The 15,043-nt window shown below is 43.1% G+C and overlaps 1 protein-coding gene across 11 annotated transcripts in view; it reads right to left on the bottom strand.

Moving 5' to 3' along the window:
• The window catches only part of NBEA (neurobeachin), a 354,996-nt gene that overhangs the window by 143,889 nt on the left and 196,064 nt on the right, over positions 1–15,043 (bottom strand). The window contains exon 1 of one of the 11 annotated variants that reach the window (XM_060273786.1): positions 2–69. The exons of 9 other annotated variants lie outside the window; for them this stretch is intronic. The gene's annotated coding sequence lies outside the window, so the exon portion shown is untranslated. Of the gene's footprint in view, position 1; positions 70–15,043 lie in introns of those variants that run through there. One more of the 11 variants, XM_035114665.2, reaches the window with a different exon arrangement.

Genomic DNA, 15,043 nt, shown 5'->3' on the forward strand with positions numbered 1-15,043 from the left:
CGCGCGATTCTCTCGTGCGATTACAAGTGGATTTGGGTTTCGATTCCCCAGGCCCCTCGCCTTTGTGCGTAATGGCAGGCCGAGCTCTCCAGGCAGCAGCAGCTCCCGGGCCCTGCTTGGCTGCTGCTTCTCTCCGCCCCTCCGCGTTCACCACCCCGGCCCCTCTCCTCTCCCCGCCCCCGTCTGCCTTTAACCCTTCCTCGCCACCCGAGCGCCGGGGCTTTACATGCCTCGGCGAGAAAATAAAAAAAAGGCCCTTAAAGATGATGCAGTTGGGGAGCCGCGTGATAGTCGATCATGATAAGAAGGCGTTTAGTGGGCCTCGCGCGCTCCCAGAAGGAAGATCAGGTAGTTAACCCAATTACCTCCCGGCTCCCCGCTTGTTATATGGGCAAAATAAAAAGGAAGTGGCTGGTAGTTCGCGGTCAGGAGGCCAGAGACTATAACAAGAAATCTTTTTCTTCATCAAAAGAGAGAGAGAGAGAGAGAGAGAGAGAGAGAGAGAGAGAGAGAGAGAGAGAGAGAGAGAGAGAGAGAGAGAGAGAGAGAGAGAGAGAGAGAGAGAGAGAGAGAGAGAGAGAGAGAGAGAATGCCTAAATCTTTTGTGTGCGGGGCGTGGGTGCGCAAGGGATAATGACAGTGGCGAGCCGGTTTTAATTTTCAGAATGGCTGCTGTAAATAAGTGCATCGCGGAGATTTCAGAGCAAAAGGCCCGCGAAGACCCCCCTCACACTTCCAAGCGCTCTGAACAAATGACTTTGTGAAATCCTATAGGAGCCTGAACTAGGCAAAAACAGCTACCACTCAAACCAATGGCGTTTCGAAGGATCACAAGATATTTCCATTATTTTTTATTATTATTTTGCGAAAGGGAAGAAAGCGGTGGTGGTGGGGTGTTACTTAGCAGCATGAATATTCCTGACTATTTCATTATCAAAACCTATGTAAGTAAGCAAGCCTTGATATTATCCCAGCCAGGAGATATCAGAGATGGAAAGCAGAGTCAGCACTCAGGGTCCTTGTGTCTGGGGGTGGTCTGTTAAGTGCTGGTCCTTTTACCCAGCCACCACCCCTTGCTTTGGGCTTTGCCAGCCCATTGCTTCTGCCACCACCACCCCCAAAAGCAGAAGGCAGCTGCTTCCTGCTCCCCAACAAAAAGCGGGCGACTGAGTGGTGGCTGCAAGCAGCTGCTTCCTCGCCTTGATCACTGACCATCTCTTATCTGGCTCATGCAGGGGAAGGACATTTGGCCCAGTGGGGGCACCTGAAGAAAGTGCAATGAAAGATGGTGGCTGCCCTTCCCAAGAACATCTGTACCTCTCTGAACTCATTTGCCCCCCCCCGTCTGCTGGAAAGGGGGGACTGGACCCTGGAGGGCCACCCAGGGAGAGAGCATGTGTGACAGAAGGTGGTGAGAGCAACCACCACTCCACTTGCTTGGCCCTCTCTTGCTGGGTGGGGTGGTAGGGAAGAGTCCAGTAAGGGGAATCCACATAGAATCATGGAATTGTAAAGTTGGAAGGGACCACGGGGGTCATCTAGTCCAATCCCCTGGGATGCAGGAATATTTTGCCCAACATGGGACTAAAACCCACAACCCTGAGATTAAGAGTCTCATGCTCTACCGACTGATACTTTCCTTACTGTTAATTTATGGTCCCTTTCCTATGGAACATGGTGGAATGCCCAAACCGGGAAGTTGTGTTAGACGTAATATTTTAGAATGGAAACCCTTCAAATATTATGTATTAACCCCTTCACATCCAGAACCCATCTGTAAGAGAGGAATGGCCAGGGCACAACAACTTCAGAGCTAACTAGATCTATCACCTTTACAAGTCACATATATAATATAAACCACAAAAATATTCCACAGAACTACCCGTTCTGGTTCATAAACAGAGTAAATGCTCTGGAATGCTAACTTCTGAGCTTGCCAAATCATCCAAATCCAGCAGTCACACATAGCTAGATAGGTTTCATGCATTAAGCCACAGAACCTTCTCAGAAAACAAGTCCCAATACCTATTCAGGGCTGTAAATGACATTCTGGAAAAATGACATGGAACACCAACTTCTCAATTAGTCAAACTATCCCAATTTACAGATGGGATTCATTCCACAATACAGTACACAAAATGACTAGGGAAACCATGCTCTGAACTGTAATTTGTGCCTAGCTAGGAATTCTTGCCAGCCCTCTGGCTGCTGCATTTTGCAACTGCTGTAGCTTTGGAACAGTCTTCAAGGGTTCGTGTATAATGCAAGCTTCATGTATAATGCAGTACTGTAGTCCAGCCCTGAGGTTATGAGAGCATGGAGCACTATAGCCAGACCATCTCTGTCCAAAAATAGGTATTCTTAGTTACTAAAGCCAGCTACCAGTGGCAATGTTTGGTCTAGGAGCATTTTAAAGCTTCAAACATGTTATTTCTAGGGCAGTGCCACTCCAAACTGAAAAGGTTGTTTACTCACTTCCCACAGGTGAGAGCCTGCAACACACAACATCTCCGTTTTGTCTGGATTCGAATTTCAATTTAATGGAACAAATCAAGCACCTGAACTGCATTTTCTGATTCAGGTGGTAAAGTGACATAGAGTTCAAGGTCATCAGCTGATACCTCACCCCAACTCCCCTGATGACATCCTCCAACAACTTCACATATGCTGAATAACATGAGGGCAAAGAGTGATCCCTGTGGGTCACCAAACTCCTATGATGTCAAGATATAGTTCAACATTGGTAAGTCTCTGGAAGCATGAAGGTAGGAGTAAAACAACAGCAGTTTGGTGCAGAGGGAGCTCCATTTCCAACCCATGAAACTGCTCCAAGCTATGGTGTGCAGTATCAAATGCCTACAAGGTAGCACTAGGACGGCTATGGCAGCTTTGGTGCCATAACTGGGCCTGAACCCAGACTGTAATCAACTTCTTCCAAGCACACCTGTAAGTTGAACTGACACAAAAATCTTGAGCATCGTGCCTAAAAGGGACTGTTAGCAATTGGGCAATAGTTATTCAACAGTTCTAAGTCCAGGAAGGTCCTGTGAAGGAGAGGACACAACACTACATCTTTAAAAGCCAATGGTACCTCATCCTTCTGCAACATGGCATTCACCACTCCATGGACCTATGCTGTTAAACCCCTCAGGTTCACTCTCATACATCACAATAGGCAAGAGTTGAAAGGACAAGTGATCAGCCAGACCCTCTTCCAAGCAGTTTGTCAACATCAGGCTGAAACAATTTAAACTCATCCATGTAAACTGGAACAGATGGTGCTCTAGCCACCTCTGGACTAGTCCAGATAGTGGCATCTAATAGTGAGCTCACAAAACAATACAATTAAACAATTTTTAAAAAAACCAGGCTTTTAATTCAATGCTTGAAAAAAGTACACTAACGAACAATATGCTCAGCAGTAAGAGCAAATGAACATTTGCTTATCACTTAGAGGTAAGTTCCAAGTATGGTTAAACTACAGCTCCCATGATTCCTGGCCACTGGACTTGTGGCTGGGGCTGATGGGAGTTGAAGTGCAGCAATATCTGAAGAGTACCAGGTTGGCTACCCTAGATTTATAACCTATGTTTTCTACAGACCTGCACACTTTTAATAACCCCATATCTATTTGGCTGGAATAACTATAAGGCATATCAAGAGATTCCTCAGATTATGTCCTTCCCAGATTTCTTAAATCCACAATCTGCTTCTTAATTTTCACCTTTCTATGGTATTCCCAGTGCTGATAGCTTATCCCCACAAACAATACCTGATTATGTGAGTCTCATCTCTGGAGTTAAAACTCTGAAAATTGCAACCTTTGCCTTATGTGCAGAGGTGACTGGTTTCAGTGGCTATTCCTATCAGAGAGAACTCAACCCCCTCTTCTGAAACGAAAGGGTTAATGGCATAGTCATCCAAGAAGACTTCACTTTTCTCAGGGTGAGCAAGGAGAAACAATGCAAATGACATGGCTAAACTAGACTGCACTAGACTGCTTAGCCAGAAACTGTTTTGTTGTCTTTATCACATCAACTGATGACCTCCCTCTTAATTTGCTTTTATAATTGTCTTGAATAAACTTTACGTAATTGGACTGCTTCATTCGAGTGTATTTTTAAAAGCACTCCCTGGTCGAATTCCGCCTCCCCGCCACCACTTGAGTTAGCCTGCTGGCTTTAGCACACAAGAAGAGAGGTCAGGCTTAGGCTTGGCTAGGAGTTTCCGCTACTGCTTTGCAAATATGCCGTACCCATGGAGAAGCGCGCACTATCCCAACTTAGGCAGACTGTAATAAGGCAGAGGGCGTGTTGCCAGGGTCCAGCTTGTAGGGTTGGCGTTGGAATGGTGGCTGCTCCTCCAGCCCCTTCGAAAAGGGGCTTCTCGCCCAGGCCCTGCAGGAGATGATAGGATCCGGGAACGCGTCCAGGGCAAAGGCAGGGGTGGCTGCTCAAGGTCAAGCAGCCTCTACCTGCGCGGTCTCCGAGCAGGAGAGGACTTTCTCCGTCGGACACGCGGAGGGACAGCGCAGGTGAGGTGGCGGCAGATGCCCCCTTCCCAGTTGCCCCTTGGCATTACAGCGGGATGGATTGGGCCTTCTGGATGAGGTTAGCAGAAGGACGGGGATCCAAAGGCACTTGGCGCCCCTCCCCCACATCATAACCTGAGTGTAACATTTCATATATTTCACTCCGAGCCTCTGAAGCGCCCCCCTCCCAACCGCCCGCTGAAAAGGCACCGAATGAAACGCTCCTTCTTAATAGTGTGTCATTTTTACACTTGTCCTTTGGAAATCTCCAATTACAAGTCCCAATACCACGGCACATTTAAGGAGCGCGGAGTCTTTTTGTTCGAGCCTTCAGGGAGCAAACCCGCCACTGAGAGAATACGAAATTAATCCACTCCAGCTATAGAGCGAGAGGATTATGTTCTAATCCCCTTTGGGAGAGGCTCTGGATTTTAAGGATCCGACATTAAAATGTTTACACCAGGCGTAATCAAAATAGTGCAGCTTCTCCATATGGCCCCGAGATAGCAGCGCGGCATTGGCTCCGCTTCTCAAACCGCTCCCCAAAACAAAAACGCAGCGCACCGGGCAAGCACTGGATGGAGGGGAGAGCGCGCCAGGCGCTGCTGATCCAAGCATTTTCACCCCTTTGGGGAGCGGGGGAGCGCCACACTTTCAAGTCCAAAACAGCAGGGGAAAGCAGTGAGACCCCACCACCCCCACCCACTTATCGGCACAAGCTTGAGCGCTGCCCCTGAGGAGCCAGGAGCCTCTTTCCATGTCCATCGGGACCGTGCCAAATCGCGCCGCGGAGCTGCAGATGCTCCCACCTGCGCCCGCCCAGCCCCGGCGGCCGTGACTGGTCCAGGGAGGCCCGTCCGCTTTGTTGTCCCTCGGCGGACGGAAGAACAAAGGGCGGCAGGCCGCGGCTCGGGGCTTGGACGGAGGATTCCCGCTTGGGCGTCCCCAGCAGCCCAGCCGAAGAAGCGGCAGGCCGAGCGGCGGAGAGGCGCCAGGGCGCACAGAGTCCGCAGCGCGCAGCGAAAGGGCCCCCGGGCGAGTTACGTCTGGAGAACACACGCGCCGCGTCCCCAGAAAGAAACGGCGAGATTGACCTTTAGACATCTTTTAAACAAAACACACACAAGAGTCACAGGGAAGAAAGAGTCGGGTATAGATGCAGGAGGCAACACATTCTAAATTTCGTTTGGCTTGTTGGAAGACTTCTAATGAAGGTCGGTCGATGCAAACTAAATTGTAAGCTCACACAGCTTAAAGAGCAGAAGCCACGAGGGAATTCTTCGACATGAGCCCCACTGAATTCCTGGTGTGCATTGCCAGGTATGGATTGTAGCCTAAGGCAGCAGTTCGGGGCACAAGTCCCGCCGAACTCATTGGGAATTACTTCCGGGAAAACAAGGACAGGATTTGTTCTGCTAAAGACGGGAGCACTTTCTTTACAGTGCTCAACAGGATGTGCATTGGGAGTGCTACTGCTCAAGTCCTGCTGCGAATAAATGGAAACGCAGGTTGTACAGAAGTAGCGCTTATTGGATCACTCCCGTTTCCTATTAATCATTAGCCCCAATTTTATGTAGCTGCCAGAACTGTGTTTCTAATTTCAGAGAAGGCATTTAAAGCATGAAATAGCTAATAAAACAACTAAATAGTACCGGACCTCTTGGTGCTATTGCAATTAAATTCTGCAGATGGCTTTACACATATTAATCCACCAGTATGATTTTGCAGTTTTTTTAAAAAAAAAGTTTTAACAAGCTGCTATGTTCCAGTGCAGTATAAAATCATTTAATAAATAGGTAATAAGGATTTTTTTAAAGTTAAAATAATTTAGGCACTTTAGAATCTAATGCTTCTTTTAACTAAAAAAATAATAACAAAAATAAGTTGATCCTGAAAAGAATTTATTTCAAAAGAACAATAAATTTCCAAAGTATTAATGAACTTAGGATGTAAGATCGATTTTTGTCTCTTAAAAAAAAGTCAAGCTGAAATAGTCAATTTCCCCAGATTGCTATATTAAGATGGGCACTTAAAAATCATTCAAGACTAAAAAGACAGCTGAAGAACAAAACAATTTTCAGAAACAACCCAAATGCGAAGACATTTTCCTAATAATAATAATAATAATAATATTTATACCCCGCCCTTCCCAGTCAAGACTTCTCTTGGTATAGAACTTATGGTCCATTTTCAGATGGGATACCTACTGGTGGACTGACAAACCACATTAAGCACTGTTAACTAGATGGTTGGACAGTGTTCTTGAAGCCACCAACATGAGTCTGACCAACTGCGGGAGGCAGTGGAAGACAGGAGTACCTGACGTGCTCTGGTCCATGGGGTCACGAAGAGTTGGACACGACTAAACGACTAACCAACAACAACAACAAACTTTTTAGGGCTCCAGTTGTAACAACACTTAACTGGGAGTAAGCCCCACTGAATAAGATTTCACTTCTGTGCAGGGCATGGTTTAGGATTACGCTGTAAGTCATTTTGAAAATCTATATACACAACCAGCAAGATTCTTGGCTTACTATATTGTAAAGTGGCAAGAATTAGAAGGGTGGGAGAATGTAAGGACAGTGTCAATGAACTTGTATAAAAGCCTAACAGCATATTCTTCTACAAGATGTAGAGTAGACACACAGGGAACAATCTGTCCACTGCACATGTAGTGTTCACATAGAGAAGGCTGCTATAGGCTCAGGTGTGAACACAAATGCACAAATGGGATAGTAAGGGGAATCAAAGGAGCATGTTTGCCTCCTATATCTCCATGTGGCACTTTGTTTTATCTCAATGTTACTCAGCGTGAGAAACATGTATTGGGGCAAAAGGAATGGTTGGATGGGATAAGGGAGGTGTGCACAGACCATTAATTCCATATTTGCATTGTCCCATTGCATTGTCCCATTGTATCCCTCCCATGTGAGGGAGAGACTAAGAGTGGAGAGACAGGGCTCTACTGAGCCTTTGGGAATACTTTGTGTGAGAAGACACTATGTTCCATGGTCTGGATCCTGCACTTTGTTTTTAGTTTTGCTACTATTATGTACCTACTTGGGAGAATTTCTTGGAACTATGTTTTATTTGTATCAAATGAAATTAATTGTTCCTTAGTATAGTTTGTAAAGCTATGGATAGTTATCAGTGATGTACACAATAAAATTAACTGTGCAAAGGTGCAAAAAAGACTATTTAGCATTAAAGGGGAAAATCTACCACATGGTGTATGCATAGTCTAGATTTCAAGGGTAACTTGCATATAAATTCAGGAGCCTGTTATTTCTTCACACTTACACATATTGTTATGTTTACAGAGAAAGCATTTCCTCTTGATATATTTATATTGCTGCAGACATTGGGACATACTTTTGCTATATATACTTGAAGGCATCTACTGAGTTGTGCTTATTTCTGTAAACTCTGGGCATTTTTCTCCCCTACAGCAAGCTCATACAGTTATTTGCTCATTAAAACAACTTAAATCGTACTGCAGAGCCAACACACACTATAGTTTTGCCCCATGACACTGTGAAAAATGTTGGTTCTTCCTTTCTAGTGCAGATAAAGTTGAAACAATGCTTTTGAACTGTGCTAAAAACTAACAGTTCACATGGATTTAACATGGTTGTGGACAAAGTTAAAAGCCCCTCTCATCTGATGCCAGGTGATCATGTATCAGCAATGGCCAAGAACTACTTTTAATCATCTGCATCTGGCACAGAAACTGTGACCATTTTGGATAAAGAGTTTCCTATAAGATTCTAGATTTGTTCTTTTGTCCTTTCAACGTTTTACGCGAACATGAATGAAAAATATACTTATAACCTTTTTGGTAAGTGATGATAGATGAGCTAAGGCTGGGCCAGAAAAAAATGCAGCTTGCCTGTCAATCAAATTTCTGTCTTGTGCTTTAGAACTTACACTCATGGCTGCCTACAGGGTTGCAGATGATAAGGGTACTACTGTCACTTGAAGCAGCCCTAAATGAAGTGGTGCATTTGAAAGGTCATTTCACATCTGCTGTATGGTACTAAGGCTGCGATCTTGTGGGGATAAACCCCAGTGAACTCTGTGGGACTTACTTCTTTGTAGAAATGCATAGGATTGTACTCTTAAGTAAAGACCCCTTACCTCCAATCAGAATATTCACCACCATCACTTTAATGGTAAAAGCTAACATTTCTGTCACTTTCAGATAAGATTAGTTAGCCGCCATCTTCTAAATCATGAACACTTTTAAATTTTAAAACGAATATACCAATTCATACATGGCCATGAACTATAGTTAGTTCAATCTTAGTCACACAAAATAGTGACTGAATAAACAACAAGTTTTCAGATTAAATTATTTAGGGTAATACAACTGAAGTAAAAAATGCATACCGTAAATGCTAATTTATGTAGTGTAATGATGAACACTTAGTATCTCTGTATATATTTTTTCATTATAAAACACCCTGAAATAAAACATGGAGGGGGGGGTCAAACTGCTGGACAAAAGCACCTGTCTTTCTATTCTTTATACTATCTTTTCCCAGAACCTCTTGGTAAGTCTGCCTTTATTATTTAATTACTGCCATTTTTGCCTCTAAGGAACATTTCAATATATTTTAATGTGGATGTTAGTATCAGAGTACAAAATAGATGCATCATCTCATATAAGAAGGGCTCATAGATGTACAAGTTGTAAGGATGTCCATTGGCTCTCTGTGTACCCCAAATAAAGAGACAAATTGAAGTGATTCTGCACTTGCCTCCGCCTCATTCAGTCACTGCCTATAAACAGCCAAGACTTCACTCTTGCATCCTATGCTATGCTTCCACCCAGTCAACACAAAGTTACGTATAAAAGCATTTTCAGTGGTTGCCGCACCTGAACAGTTCTGCCAGCACAAAGACTTTTAGTGGCCCAACCAAACTTCCTCACCCTCTCTTTTCCCAGTTCACACCCTAAATCTGCTCCGGAGGTGAGTGATCCCTCAGAACAGGAAACTAAATGTCAATGAGCTAGTGAAACTGTTTAGTTGAATACTGCCCTAGGTTTGGGGGAAATGGCCAGCTTCCAGATGTTTTTCATTTGGGCTCATTTTCAATGAATGGAGTTGTGATGGTAGGGGGAAGCAGAGGCTGGAATGATAGCTTAGTTGATGTTTTCTGAATTGTTTCAAATAGCACATTTTCAAATAGCCCTACACTGAACTAGAGGGCTCTCCAGTCTTCAGGATCGATTTTTAAGAAGTGCAAGGGCTGAAGCAGGAAAGTGCCAGAAAGCCCCAGTGGTCACATGGGCCGCATCTCTACATCTAAATCTGTGTTGCTAAAAATTGCTGAAGCTTGTCCAGAGGGACATTTAAAAATTCACAAATCTTCAAACAGAAAAACCAGACAAATATTTCAATCATGTAAATATGTGTAGCCTTTTAAGTAATTATCCAAAGAGGAACCACCAATTTCCTGCTCTGCTTGCCTTCCCCAATTCCTCCATCTGCCTTCAGGATGGACAGTCCCCACCAGTGTGCTAAGCCAGCTGTTCCTGCAGTTCTGTCCTGCCTTCAAGCTGGAATCAAGAAAGACAGGAGGGAGCTGGAATCAGATAGAGATGGATGACATCCATCTCTCACTCCTCTCTCTCTGCTAAGAAACAAGACAGAAACCTCAGATATAACCTGGCACATCACACTACTGTTCCACTTTCTCTTTGGCTGCACAACAGTGAGGTATAGTTTCCCTAGAACAAAAGCTCTGTTGAGGCTAGAGGTAAGAGCTAGACATGGATGTAGAAGACACAGAGCTCTGCTTTGCTTGCCACCTCTCGAAACTGTCAGCCACCTGGATAGCAGGCAACAGAGTCGGGAAGATGAGCCCTCTGTAAAAAATGCCACCCAGCACCCAAAGAGGAGGATGGGAGAAGCTAAGTGAATGACTAATAAGGCAATCACCCTTTGTGGTGGCAATACCTATGTGCACACAGGGGGCAAGGGAGCTAGTAGGTGGCAGACACCTGTGATGAGCCTGGGGTGGAATAGACAAAGGCAGGGATGCAATGCCACTGTAAGATGGGAGGTGTTTGTGCCATATCTTAATGAGTGCTACAAACAAGCTTGGAAAAGGGCCAACATGCCAAGGTACCAGAGAGCCAAGAAAGCAATTTGCATAGGATAATTACAATGTTGCAGCTTTCTACAGCAAGTATCATACACGTGAATAGTTACTAAATGTTTTTCTTTCTTTATTACGGTATTTCCCAGTAAATCAACTATTAGACCTTTCCCTAGCCGAAGAAGAGTTCGCAGTCAATTTATGGATTAAAAAACAAAAGAATGTTACAGAACCCAGAATCACTTGGTGCAGGTGCAGAGTTTCTTATTCAGTTTGCATAGCACACTGTCATCTACCAATTTGGAAAAGGGGGAAATCCTTAAAAGATCTATGCAACTGACACAATTTTAAACTTAGGATTTTGCTTTTAAAGCTCAGAGTGGGTGTACCCGCTGGCACTAGTATGCCAACACAGCGGTACAAAATGGATTTACTCTCTGCTGGCTCCTATAAATTAGTCCAAAGTATTGCATGGGCACTTGTGCTGTGGCACTGGGAAGGGGGATGAGTGAAAAGGGCAGGTTTGCCACCTGGGCAGTGGTGCAGATTTGCTTATTGGACAGCAGCTGACCATTTTAAAATTTCATACCTTCATTCTCCCATCTGGAGGAGAAAACAGAATTGTTAGGACAGGAGAAGACTGATGGGAAGAGATCCTCCTGCCAACTTATTATGAACAAAACAAGAAAAAATGGAGACCAGGCAGAAAAGACTTGGGAAGACAGAGCTTATGGTTCAGAAAAAAATGGGAAGTTTTATTTTGGGGGATGGGCAGCAGAGGGAAGCATTAACTAGGGGCATCTGGGGATATGAATTATTGGAGACACTTGGGCCAGCCAGATTTCCCTGGAAACTCAAATGTGATAGCTTTCCCCCATTTTCCTCTAGCACCTGATATTCAGAGGTACACTCCCCCTGAACACGAACTTTCCATTTAGCTGTCACAGACAATAGTTGTTCATAACTAATCTTCCACAAATTGATCTTATCGTTCTTAAAAGCCTTCTAAGCTAGCAGTCATGACATCTGCAGCAGCATATTCTAAAAAGAAAAGAAAAAAATCTTTCAAGGCTGAAGAAATAATGTGTGCAATACTGCTGTGTGAGGCTGCCTGAATTTGTTTTTCCCTCTGGCTTTTTTTAAACATGGGAAGTTGGATGAGGGGGAACAATTCCGAGCATGGCATTCAATGGCATTGCAGCAAATGAGTCAAGAGGGGTCATTTTTAGAAGGGGAAATAATTTGGGGAGGGGGTGTTTGGGGCACAGAGCTCACCTCTGATTTGTATTCGGTGCGTGGTCTTAAGAATTGCTTGTCTCCATCTTTTGTCCAGCACTCTCTTTCCAACAGTGGCCAGTCAGATGTCCCCCAGGAATCTTACAAAGAAGGCACAAGCTAACAGTATTCCCATGGCTTGTCTCCAGAATCCAGTATTCCTAGGAATACTGCCTCAGACCATGTAGGCTTGCTTACATATCATAGTTGATAGGAGATACTTTCATGAGACAGCAGGATTGGGAGCCACAGATGGAACCAAGAGGAAAAGCCTTCTAAGGCCAGGCTCAGCAGAGTGGGACTTTTAAGAGATACCAGGAACTCCTGTGCAGAGCCTATGCTTTGCATGCAAAAGCTCCCAGCTTCAATCCATACTGACTCCAATGAAAAGGATTTCAGGTGGCAGAAGAAGAACCTCTGCCTGAGACTTGGGAGAAGCAGAACCCATTTGCATAGATAGGGGTGAGCTAAAAAGGCCAGTGGACTAATACCGTGTAAGACAACTTCATATACCCCTGTAAATTTAGTGGATGGCCTTGTTTACTATTTCTGAATCACCATCAAGGGTTGGGCCCAGACCTCTGGTCTTCAGAAATAAACATTGCAGTAGCAGTGCTTTACAGATCACATTTGTTATAGAAGTTACTGATTATTTAATATTCAGCCCAACATTCAAATCAACTCTTATTATCTTTACACTATCTGTCAGTAAATGACCATTGAATGCTAGGAGCATACTTCTAAACTACAAGTTAGTAGAATTGTTATTCAGAAAATTAATGAAAATCATGTTTTGAACATTTATGACATAGAAAATAAATGGATCAGATAGACAAGTTAATAATAATCAATTCACTACAATTGTGCAAACTGAGATGCTGCTGATTCATAGTTTTAGACACTAAAAAGTACTACTAGTTATTGATTTTTCTCAAGTGATTTATCAATAAGCAACTTGCCTCTTGAAATGAACAGTCTGGGAAGAAATTTAGGAGCTAAAATTGAAACAGAAAATTATGAAATATTTATTATTATGAAATAAGGCGATGAAATACCAAGTTTTTTTTATATAAAGTTGACTGCAGTTCATTTGGTGGTTACATTATTGTTGTTCTTAAAACCTTAAGAACATTTATCAGATTTTAAACAGTATTTAACCGTAATAAGATTTCAGCCACACATGATTCTAACACTAAAGAAAATGAAAGCATTCCTATGCACTGTACTTTAGTTTTACACGAAAAGTAGTCAAGCTGTGAAACTTGAAAATGACCAGAAAGCTCAGTGTGCATGTGCTCTAGAGGTATGGCCCTTCTCTTTTCCTGTGCCAAATGCAGAGTAGCAACATGGGAGCCTCTGAGTTAGGCAACAACAGCACAAACTGTAAGGCTTCACCAAAGGTATGGGTAAAAGGTATCTACATCTGATCAGTAATTGTTGGACAGGAAGGAAAAAGAGGTAGCTGCAATGGCTGTGCGGGGAGAAAGGACAGTAGCAAGAGTTAGGAAATAGTAGGTAGGAATGATAACCTCAGCAGCACAGATGTGGAGGAAACGCTGGTAAGATAAGCAAGAGAGATAGCTGAGAAATTGATTAGAAGTGCTTTGTGCTTTGTGGCATTTACCCAAATGAAGGTTTTTGGAAACTTGGGCTCTCTCTTTTACATAATGTCATGCATTATGCTACTGCTGTATTCATTGAAATAGGACTGAGACTTCAGTTAAATTAAATGTAACCAATGTATGTAGATTTTGCACTACTTAGGAATGCTATTTTGTGTATTCTTCTATCACATCGGTTTTCTTCAGAACAAAAACAAGTGGGCATTTCTTAACAAAAGCATATATATATTTACATCATGTTGAATAACCCCAATCCACATTCACCCTCGCTGCAATTTCAAAGTGACAAAACGTAATTTTACACAGTATTTTCTGGAAAAATTAAATTTTGCACAAACAATTGTGCATCATTTGTTTGCTTTTGGACAGATTTTGAAAGTTTATCTTCATAAAGTGGTAAATCTAGTAGTCTGATACTTAAGGTATTATGCCTATATTTATACAAATTAATTATGGAATGAATACTTAGCAGTTCAGTTATCTAATATTGTTCCATCTGTGTGACAATAAGCTACTTTGTTATTCTATATAATATTAAACTGTCAGAACAACCCTGAAAATGTGAAGACATTTTTTACACTTACTTCACAGAATGTGCATAGTTTCCCCCTCGCCCCTGCAGCACACCCACCAGAATTCACAACAAGACTAAAACCTGTCTGTTGTAAAACATAGGTATAAAGGTTTTCCCTTTGAATCTGAAGCCTAGCTGAAAGTTTCCTTTTGATCTCCAACAACTGCCAAGCACCTTCTGGTTCCTTCAGCCTGTTGAACTTTAGGAGAAAATGTGAGTTAACCTAAAACTTGTCTAGATTAACTGGTATGGGGAAATGGAAAGGAGTAATTACACTGAATGCAAGACAGATGACAGAGAAATATGGGATATCTGTTACCATACTTTTCTCCAGGAAAGAGATTCCCCACCACCACTTTTCAATTCAGGTGTTGAAGCTACCATTAATGCCCCAGAATTAACTGCTTTTATGTTAAGAGGATCTTAATGGCATTAATTGTTTCAGCAATCATTTTATTTATGTTAGGACCAATTGCTATGCTAGAGCTGGACTCTGGTTACAACTGCATTTGTGAAGAAATGATACTTATTTACCAAAACATGCTTAGTCTGAAGCCTTGGAAAATGTTGTCTGATCTATATATACAGCAGATTGCTATGAGCCAGTAACTCCCTTCACTGGCCTGGTCTGGCATGTCATATTAAACCATAGTTAAAATAAGGTATGATTTAAGGCAAACAAGCAGTGTGATGGTGCACGCCAGTGAAATCCTAAGCATTATATGCTTGTCCTGGTTCTGCTACGCTGTCAGGAAACAAGCCATGATCTGGTTTGTCCTGTCATTCAAATGCAGGCATGGGGTTTGTTTTCTAATCTTGTAATCCAAATGGGGAAAGTTTTGAAAATCGCCCCCCACCGCCCTAATAAAATGTTCACATGGGTGGGAATACTTCTAAACATAACTGGTCAGGCTAATACATCTTATTTTCCCT

Source organism: Zootoca vivipara, chromosome 4 (assembly GCF_963506605.1).
Source record: "Zootoca vivipara chromosome 4, rZooViv1.1, whole genome shotgun sequence".
Taxonomy (NCBI): Eukaryota; Metazoa; Chordata; class Lepidosauria; order Squamata; family Lacertidae; genus Zootoca; species Zootoca vivipara.